This window comes from Lynx rufus, unplaced genomic scaffold (genome assembly GCF_022079265.1).
Source record: "Lynx rufus isolate CCGP_SWC_20201006 ecotype Redwood Valley unplaced genomic scaffold, mLynRuf1.p SCAF_3, whole genome shotgun sequence".
In the NCBI taxonomy this organism is placed as follows: Eukaryota; Metazoa; Chordata; class Mammalia; order Carnivora; family Felidae; genus Lynx; species Lynx rufus.
This window is the reverse complement of record NW_025814845.1, coordinates 51,960,765-51,971,945: the sequence shown is the minus strand read 5'-3', so window position 1 is coordinate 51,971,945 and position 11,181 is coordinate 51,960,765.

The following is an 11,181-nucleotide window of genomic DNA, read 5'->3' as shown; positions in this document are numbered from 1 at the left end:
ACAAAGGGAGTTGCTTTCTCTAAACTGAAAGGAAGTAGATACCTGTGGGAGGGGGAGAGCAAGAGGAAGCAGCGTTCTGGTGAGGGTCTTCTCTCTCAGCTTCTGCAGATTTTTTCTTTTTTTTGAAATTTCTTCATATCAGCAGGTTTCAAACTTTTTGGTAACAGGAACTCTTCCCTATAATATCTTAACTTTATTGAGGACGGCAATTAGCTTTCTTTGTGTATTACATTTATTAATGTTTACCATAATTAGAAATGAAAATTAAAAAATTTATAAAGTGCTTATTAATCTATTAAAAATATCATTAATTGGCTATCGTGAGAAGAAAAGCTAGTAAAAACAAGATAAAAGGGGCCAGTCAGATGCCCGAGGCTGGATACTCCCCTTGCATACTTTTGGCTCCTGTAATCTTATTTGTTTCCTTCCTCCACCAACTACTTACGTAGCACTACTGACAAGGGCCCCCTCCCCTTTTTCTTTTGTCTCTCAACCCCCTACCATCCCAGCCATAAAAGAAGCCCGATGCCAAGGTTTGGGGCTCAGCCTTTGCAGGTGACTTGGCTGGATCGGCACCGGTACGCAATAAACAGTCTTTTCTGATCCCCTGAGTGTGTGTGGCTTGTCTCTTCCTGGGCACTGAGTATTTGCTGTAACAATTGCATGATTAAATTTTAAAAATAAGGATTAACTGTATTTTTCTAAATAGAAACTGAGTAATAAGAGGAGCTTTGTTTTACATTTCTGTAAACTTCGTTAATATCTGGCTTGATAAAGGACAGCTGGAATTGTGTATCTTCTCATACATTTAATTTCTTGCGATATCGCATATCATGTTGCTGTTGGAAAATTTCACAGCACATCCATGACAGAGTCATAGTGAAACATGCAAGTAACATCTTATATTATTATGAAAATATTTTTGGCTACTTTCACTGGGGTTCCTGACCACACTATGAAAACTGCTGACTTACGTCATGTATTCCCTTGCCATAGGGCCTTTGCATGGACTCTGACCTCTGAGTGAGACACTGATTTTTCTCTTCCATCAATTCTTCCTCTTTCTCAGCTTGAAGATAATTTGCCTTAGGAAGCCTTCTCTTATTTCCTATAAAAGGTTGTATTCTGTTGTGTTAGGCTTTTATAATGCTAGGTACTTCCTATTTAAAATCCGTTGTCACATTTCTACATACATCTGTATGATTATGTTTCTTTCTCTCCTACAAGAGTAGAAATTTCAAGAGAATAGGACTGTGTCTCACCATTGTATCCCCAGTACGAAACATAGTATCACAGTCCATGTAGGTTCTGAAAAGTTGTTGGATAAATAAGTATGTTAATCTCAATAATATGGTAGATTTACCATCTATCATAAATTTCAAAAAATTACAAATGTCAATCAATAGAAGCATTGTCTTCTCTTAAGATGAAGATGTAGAAAATTATAAGCATATTCCTTTTGCATCACAACAAAATAAGAAGATGGTGATCAAGTTAAAGCATGAGGGATTTGAGCCAAAAGAATTTCTTGATATTTAGTTTGTACTTTAAACTAAAATTTTGGGATGACAAGCCAAGGAGTTGGCTACCTCTAGATATATGTGGAATACTAGATAATAGGTGGACTGTTACATTGACATCCACGTGATTGGTTGGTGGATTACATATTTACATTAGTGTTGAATAGAACCAAGGTAACAGAAAAATCGGTAAAGACCTCTTCTTTTGAAGTTTCTGCTGGAAATGTTAGGGAGATGATTTTGTGATTAAAAAAATTTTTTTTTAATCTCATGAGTATACGAAAATGTCTTTTTTTCATAACTAAGAAAAATTAAGAAAAAATAATATGCATAGTCAATGGGATGCACAGATTCTTTTTTTTAAAGTTTATTTATTTATTTTGAGAGAGTGAGAGTGAGCAAGAATGGGGGAGGGGCAGAGAGAGAGAGAGAGGAAGAGAGAGAGAGAGAGAGAGAGAATCCCAAGCAGGCTCCAAGTTGCCAGCACAGAGCCCCACTCAGGGCTCAATCTCATGAACCATGAGATCATGACCTGAGCTGAAATCAAGAGATGGATGGCCAACTGACTGCACCACCCAGGCACCCCTAGGACATATTTTAGATCTATGAGAAACTCATCCTTATACTCTGCTGAAGCACTATTGTGCAATGTGCCCTTGGAGAGCTTTGCAGGGGCCCATGGGCATTACAACCAGTCTTAACACAGGAAAAATAATCAGAGTGTCTACTGGAGTATTGGGAAGATAAAAGTGAAATTCCATTCTTTTTCTTTTTAAAGTTTATTTATTTTGAAAGAGAGAGAGAGAGCCAGCAAGCACAAGTGGGGGAGGGGCAGAGAGAGAGAAAGAGAGAGAGAGAGAGAGAGAGAGAGAGAGAGAATCCCAGGCAGGCTCTGCACTGTCAGTGCAGAGCCCAATGTAGGGCTCGAAATCATGAACGGTGAGATCACGACCTGAACCAAAATCAAGAGTTGGATGTTTAACCGACTGAACCGCCCAGACACCCCAGATGCATAGATTCTTGAATTTAGGGTAAAGTTTTATATCTGTTTTAGGGGATGGATGGTTTTCTGGTTTCTTGATCTCTGGATTCTACGGCTGTACCTGATGTAAAGGTCCAGGTCTAACTTCCTTCTATCCCTGGTTCTAGTCCAGTGCTTGGACAAAGAAAGGTGCTTAATATTAATGAAGAAATTGCTATTTGAAGCAAACTTCTTTTCTCTGCCTAACTCTCTAGTAACTGAACTGAGTTACTTGTAGTACGTAGCAAAAGTGGCTTGAGCAACCTGGGTTAGTGAACATTACATTTCCAATTTATTTTCTTTAATGTATAGGATTATATTGATAGTCTTGTTCACTTATCATTTTCTATTAGAAGGGAAAAAGTAATCTATGTGGCTAAGCAGAAGTCATTAAGCTATTGTCTATTGAAGACTTCAAGGTCATTTCCATTTTTATGTTCCCCAGTTATTATACCAATCCAGCAGGCACTCATCTCCTTTGCCTCTTCAGGTATGAAATGGCAGCTGCTATACAGACACAGCTTGGTCACTGTTCACACAGTGGAGCAGAAGTTAATCACCCTTTGAAAACAATTGGCTGACATTAGACCAGAGAGTTAATTAAAGGGAAGCTGTTGAGACAGGAATTATGCTCCTTTTTAAAAAGTTTGCCTGTATGACTAACAGGCAAAATCATTAAGAATAAGAACAGAAATTTAGATTCCTAAATTCTAATAAGTTCTATTTACCTAAATTTTAGATTGGCTTAATCTAAATTTACTTTGTTCCCCTCTGTTTTTAATGTACTCTGCTTGGAAAATGATATTACACTGTTCAATGTCATCTGTCTTTTCACAGTTGTAAGAGCACTTTTTTTTTTTTTTTTTTAAGTTTTGGCTTCTCATGCCTCTTTAGAATGAATTTTGTCTTTCTCTCAAGGCCCACTATCCAAAGTCACTGGATAAAAGACGCTATAAAATCTTCTTTTCTCTGGGTTTTAAGTCTTTGTAATTTTAAATCCATTGACTAATTTAGTGTCATTGAGTTTTCAATCTTCAGAGGGACTTCTTTTCATTTAATGGTCTTGCTTTCATTGAGATAAAGATATCTATTTTTAAAACACCTTTAATGCCAAGTGAAATTGAAATTATTAATTGAATTGTTCTGTATTTCCCCGTACAAAGGATTTTCTGATCCTATACCCTGTTATTTGCGTGCATAGAAAGAACCAGAAAGGAGGTTAGTGGGAATGATCTACATTTTGGAATTAATGTATTCTTTTTGGAAACATAGCATCTATAATTTCAAGGTCAGCTTAGGGAGAAATAATACTTTAAGAACAGTACTCTTCCTGTGCACAAAGCTTCATATTTTCTCTTTACTGTTATATTACATTCGATTTTGGAGAGAACAGACTGGTGTAATATAATGTAACAGAACTTCATCTCTAGGATTTGACTTCCTGGATTCAAATCTCAACACCATACTTTACAGCCAAGTGGTTTTGCGTGAGTTACTTGGTTCCAAGATACCTCTTTCCACATAGCTAACATGATAGTAGTAATAATATCTATCTCATCAGATGTTGTGAGGTTGCAGTAAATTGTTTCGAATAATTAAGTATATTTCTTAGAAAAAGGCTTTGTCCAGAGTTAGAAATATTAATCATCATCATCATCATCATTCAAGAATCTAGATGGAAATACGACCACAATTATACTCCTGAACCTCTATTCCCTACAGATTTGGAATACATACTGTTGGTTGGTAACTCCAACATCAATGCCCCTTCTTTTCTAACAGAATGCTGCTAGCAAAGGACCCAGTCATGGGTATAAATCATGAGGCATAGGCCAGTTATGGCTTTTGCAGTTTTAGCCAATGAGAGGTAAGAACAAATTTGCTGGGGATTTTCTGGATTTTTCTGGGATTATTTTCCCTGTTAAGCAAAACTGCCCATTTATATGCTTCGTTTTTTTTCCTGCTTCAGGTACTATAATGACATGATGGCTAGTGGTGTGGCAGCCATCTTGTGACAATGAGGATACAAACTTGAGGCAAAATCCTGGACTTTGAGAGTGACAGAACAGGAGGAGAAGAGGAAACTTGGTCTTTGATGGCATTTTTGAGAATGGGATCACTTTAGCTTGTTAACAATAAATATTCTTTTTTCAAAAATGATTTTAAGTAATCTGTATACCCAGCATGGTGCTCAAACTCACAACCCCGAGATTAAGAGTCCACACTCCACTGACTAAGCCAACCAGGTACTACTGTTAACAACACATATTCTTAAAGTTTAAGATACCACCCGTAACTTTTCTTTACTTGCAGATGAAAGTATCTTAACTAATAGTTCAGCCATGAATTCTTTTGGATGCAAGTGGCAGAAACCCAGCTCAAACCAGGGAACTTACTTAGGCAGTTTATGAAGTCAAATGAACTGCTACAAGAACGGTGGTTGTTCTAAGGAACTCAGAGATGGAAACTAGGGTCTTGAACAACCTTGTATACTTCCCTCTCCATTTCTCCTCTTTGCTTCCTTCTCTGTCAAGCTCATTGTTTCTCCTGCAGATGAACTTTTTTTTCGGTGGCATGGGTTTCTTTCTGGTCCATCTGTAAAAACAAAACAATAAAAACAGAGTCATCTCTCTCAGCTAGGAAAAGAATGGAAAAAAGCTAGGAAAGAATACTAATTTGGTTCTTGTACCAATTGCTACAGCCAGGGAGGAAGGTTTTTATCAGCTCATTGCTTTGATTAGGTCGTGAAGTCTTTCTGCTAGACTAATTGGGATAATGCACATATGACAGAGAATTACTGTGGCAAAGGCAGCCATCCTTTTATTTTCTAGTGTAAAAATTTCGTAGTTGTGAAAAATACTTTCCCCGAGGTCATTTGGGTCATGGTTTGAATTAGTTTTGATGTGTTTTTTTTTTTTTTTTTTACTAGGGTCATTTCTAATTTCCCACTCATTTGACCTTCTGTGTATGTGACTAAAGAGAAACTTACAACCCAGAGGATTGTGGGAGAATGCTCCTGTGAAATTTGCTAATGTGTCTTACATTCTCATTTCACAGAGGCTACTGCATGGCAGGCTGCACTGCACGGGGATTTGAAAGGTACTCCAGGGTCTATTGGGATTCCAAATGGGGTAACAGATTATGTATCAAAACTACTTGGACTTTTGCCTGAGACTTATAATGTCAGTCCTAAGCCTCCTGTGAAGACCTCTCCCTCTTTATCTCAAGTGTTTTTAGGAGGTTTCTCATAAATGCTCATTGCAAACACATGGCAGGAGCACGTGGGTGGCTCGGTCACGTATGTGACCGACTCTCGATTTTGGCTCAGGTCATGATCTCGTGGTTGGGGGATCACGCTCCACATTGGGCTCTGTGCTGAGCGTGGAGCCTGCTTAAGATTCTCTCTCCCTCTGCCTCTGCCCCCTCCCCTGCTCGTGCTTATGTGCTCTCTCTCTCTCTCTCAAAAGGAAAGAAAAAAAGAAAAGAAAACCACGTGGTATTCCCTGAGCACGGCTCCACAGAAGACATGGCTGCTGGGCTCCACAGTGCCTGCTAAGTGTCATTGTCGTGGCTGGGCACTGCTGTCACACCTCAGATCTGCTGTTTCTCAGGTACTGCTGATCCCTGATCTGGGCTCGGCTGCCCTATTGGGCAGGGCACAGTGGTTTCTCCCTGCTCGTGGCAGCCCCTTGTTTGTCTGCCACCAAGCTGCCACTGCCACAGGTATGAGGAAGGCTCTGAGGTGGCCAAGCTACCCAGTGGCACATGGAAAAGCGTGGGGGATGCCTCTGCCCCTTTGTGTGCTACACTGTTAAAGGTGTTTCCAAACGTCAGTATCTTACAGAGGTTTTAGTAAGCACCTGGCTCTTCTTCTTTTCATGACCCCTTCCCTTTCCCTTTACCCTTATAACCATGCTGCACAGCACCTAGACTTGCGTGAAGCTGTATCAGAGCCAGGCGTGTGATGTGCACCAGAATCATTGCCCCCTTTCCTGGAAGAGGCCTCTGCTGTTTAGCCTAGCTTGTCCTCTTGACGTTTCTTTTTTCGTTTCTATTGTGGTGTTGTCTCCTGGGAGGTTATTCAGTTTGGAATGAAAATAGATTTCTGGCAGGCTTATTATCCACCCACCATTTCACCCTGAATGTGCAAACTTGTCTAATCTGAGAAGTGGGTATCACTAGGTTCTGTGGTTTTTAGAACCTTTGGTTTAAAAGATCAGCAAAATTTCAGAAAAAAATGGACTTATATAGGTGTTGCAGCTCTATTTTGCTTAGTATGGCATTAAAAAAGGTAATCCAAAATACCCTCGCTACTACTATTTATCCATTATTTCATAAATGAAGGATAAAACTTACGAATGATAAAAAATGACATAGTTTTAGAAAAACATAATCTGTTTCAAAAATATACAATTGAAAATACACCTACAGACACAAATACCCAGCACTACCTAAACCTGACTGCACTTCACAATGTATGTATATTTACAGAGTTTTGGACTTAATCTCTAGAGATGTTGATTCAAGACTGGTGATCTATATATTTAAAAAGCTCCCCAGCTAGCCTGACTAGTATGTATGCTATTTTTCTCTTCTTTTCTTTTTTTCCCCCCCATGAAGTGGTGAAGAATCAACTGCAGATCAGCAGTGTCTATAGACTGGTTCTCGGGACACAGCTGGCTCAAATAAAATCTGGAGCCCTGGTTATCTGAGATTTCCCTGAGATAGCCATGTGCTTTCTTTCGTCACTGAAAGGAGAAGTACTGAATGGTGAAATGTTGCAGTTAGGAAAATTATGTGACTTGATCCAGGTCAAGCCTGACAAGTGAGTGTCAAGTGATAATGAAGCACCCGTCAGTCGGCACTGACTGCTAGAATGTCATGCTGGAAAGTGGCTAAGGATCAGCTCAAGCTCAGAAGAAATGACTGTCATGATTGATTAGCAGCGTCTCTTGTAGGGTAGGAGTATTGTAGCATACGTGACATGTACTTGCCATGTTTAGTCTGCCTCCTGGTAGATCTATTCATAATGTTGAGAAAATATTAGTGGTTTTAAGTGTTCTAGCATTCTATTCATTATAGTACAATAATAGTCTATTTGGAACCATACTAAATAATGCCTGAATGTCATCTCAAAAGTCTTTGTGCATTAAGAAGTCATTTAATCCAGAACTGAATTGCAATTATTGCATTTAAATTGAGGCCATACTGTTGTGTTACATCTGGATGGCTGCTAAGGCACCTTACTGTTTACTGAATGAACATTTATTGGCTATTTGCTACATATCAATTCTAGGCAGTGAGTTAGGGGGAAAGTATGGAGAGAGTTCTTACTTGCAGGGACTTTATCTATAGGGGAAAGCAGATCTATAAGATCTATAAGTGATAGTAATATAAAATATGTACAAGGGGTACCTGAGTGGCTGAGTTGGTTAAGAGTCTGATTTTGGCCCATGCCATGATCTCACAGTTCATGAGTTTAAGGCCTGCATCAGACTCTTGCTGATAGCTTGGAGCCTGGAGCCTGCTTCAGATTGTGTGTCTCCCTCTCTTGAACTCTGTCTCTCTCTGTCTCTCAAAAATGAATAAACGTTAAAAAAATTAAAAATAAATAAAAAATATGTACAAAACACCCCATAAACAGATAAAGGAAAGATTAGCTAAATTTTATTTATTATTATTTTAAAAGTGTTTATTTATTTTGAGAGAGAGAGAGAGAGAGAGAGAGAGAGTGAGTTAGCACAAGCAGGGAAGGGGAAGAAAGAGAAGGAGAAAGAGAATCCCAAGCAGGCTTCATGCCATCAGTGCAGAACCTGACGTGGGGCTCGATCCCACAAACCATGAGATCATGACCTGAGCCAAAATCAAGAGTTGGACATTTAACCGAATGAGTCACCCAGATGCCCCAAGATTGCTAAATTTTATTTTATTTTATTTTATTTTATTTTATTTTATTTTATTTTATTTTATTTTATTTTATTTTATTTTATTTTATTATTTCTTTTTAAAAGTTTATTTTGAGAGACACAGAGATAGCACAAGCAGTGGAGGGGGAGAGAGAGGGAGAGAGAGAGAATCCTGGGTATAGGCTCAGCACGATCAGCCCAGAGCCAGATGCAGAGCTTGAACTCATGACTTGTGAGATCATGACATCAGCCGAAACCAAGAGTCCGATGCTTAACCAACTGAAACATCCAGGTGCCCCAAGATCAGCTAAATTTTAAAATGAATAAAGAGAAATAGCATATTTCAATTAGTGGAAGAAGTTAGCAGAGTAACTTGTTTCAAACACTATGCTGTGGTAAGACCTAGAATGTGTTGCTGAGTCTGGTAATTGCGTCTTTGGGCTATAGATTTTTACAGCATCAACTAGACATGATATTTACTTTGAAAAAAACATCAAATTTCATTTATAGTGTTTCATGGTATTTATCTTACATTTTACTAGCATATTTATCTAGAACCTTCCTCCCTCAGTAGATTGTAAGCTGATCTATACAAATAGGACATATATAAAAATAAGATGTTGAAGAATGGAGTGAATGTTTTGACAGTAATCCCATATTTGTTAACTGTGTGACCTTGGGCAAGGAAGTTAAAAAAAATTCTTCATAGCTTCTCATCTGCAAAATGAAAATAATAATAACTGTCACTGAGGTTGTTGTGAACATTAAACAAGGAAGTATATAAAAGTTCTTAGCACAGTGCTTGGCACTTAGTAAGTGCTCAATAAATGTGAACTATTGCTGTTATTATTATTATATGTCCTTGAGCTCTAAATCAATGCCTGTGTCACAGTGAGCACTTAGTAATTGTTTGTTGTTTGTATTGAATTAAGGACCTTTCCTTTTCTGAGTTTCTTCTTCATCCATCCATCCATCCATCCATCCATCCATCCATTATCTCTCCATGCATTGCGATTATCTGCTATGTGTGCCTGACATCACTCAGGGCTCACTCCCGTTCCCTCCAAAGTGCTCACAGTCTTGTCTTCTGTGTCTATCATTTTGATAACTTTTTAATTTTTCTAACTCTCTAGTGTATTTCAGAGTTGAGTAAAAGCTTTACTAGAATAGCTTAATCCTGTTTCAATCAGTAGGAATGGGTGATGATGGTAAATTTACTGGAGAGACAAATGGCACACACAATGTCAATATAATATGAAGCGAGGTACCTCTGAAAAGGACAATGTGTTCTGTCATATCATACTATACTTTTCTTTATGACACTGAAGACAGTCTCAAGTTACTTTGCTTTGTAGTTTATCTCTTATCTAAACTTCTACTCTTGGGACTCCTGGGTGGCTCAGTCAGGTAAGCATTCGACTTTGGCTCAGGTCATGATCTCACAATCTGTGAGTTCGAGCCCATGTGGGACTCTGTGCTGACAGCTCAGAACCTGGAGCCTGCTTTGGATTCTGTGTCTCCCTCTCTCTCTGCACCTCCCCTGCTCGTGCTAGCCCTCCCCCCCACCCTCTCTCAAAAATTTTAAATCTCTATTCTTAAAAGAGAAAATACATTGTATCTGTAACATCTAGCTGAGTGATTTCTACCTAGTAAGTACTCAATATAGTTTTGCTAAACGAAAGCATAAGTTAACAAGTTGTGGAATTGACACGACTTTGTATTGTAGAGAGGGGTATGATTGGTCTGAAGTAATATGAAACAATGTTCCAGTTTAGACCTTTGCCTTTTGGTTTCTTTTAAGGGAAGAGTGTGTAGGCATTATTCAGTGTGTGTGTGTGTGTGTGTGTGTGTGTGTGTGTGTGATAGGATGGGGTGCAACTGTAACCTGGTGATCACTTCCCATTGAATGACTCTGGTATTCTGGAGAGGATACACTTTTACAACTGGTAATATGGCTAGGTCAAAGCTCATTTAAAAACTCTCAGTGTTTCTACAATATAATTCTGAGTTAAGTGAAAGTACCACATAAAGCATCAAGCTAAATCAAATTAATACCGTGTGTTCTTGGAGTCCTACATCTTATCCAGATGCATATGCCAATGATTTCAGCATTCGGTACACCTTATTGCCATATACTTTTAGTGCTATTTGACTTCATTTACATTAATGTGTTAGATAAAACTTAAATAAAGGAGAAATGAAGAAGAATGTATTTTTCATATCAGACATTGTAGCACCACTATTTTTTACCCAGTCTTGGGAGTAAAAATTCTTACAGGAAAGATATCTAAGCTTTTCAAATTATATCTATAAACAGAACTGGAGTCTCAAACAGCATTCATCTCTAAAGTCTGAGTTATAGCTTGCTTCATTGCTCCCTAAACACCAAATTTTCCACTATAGATGTAGGACATATGCTCTTTCAGCTCAGTATGCTGTAGAGCCCAAGTGTGGCACATTTTCTCTGGCAGCTCCTTGGGAAGAAAAAAATAGCATGGGGAACACGGAAATCTTACAGTGGGGGAGGTTCAAAATACAAATGTTGAAGTGCTAAGCTCTCAGAAACTAATAATTCCACTGATTTTTATTAGAAAGAGGATATACGAGCGTAGCAATGAATGGTAAATCAGCATTTCTGCCTCTTTACCAGCTTTTATGATCGGCATTAATGGTGGCAACTGTCACAGAGATTATGGCTGCTTTATTTCAAGGGAGTCTAAGAGGCAGAACGTAG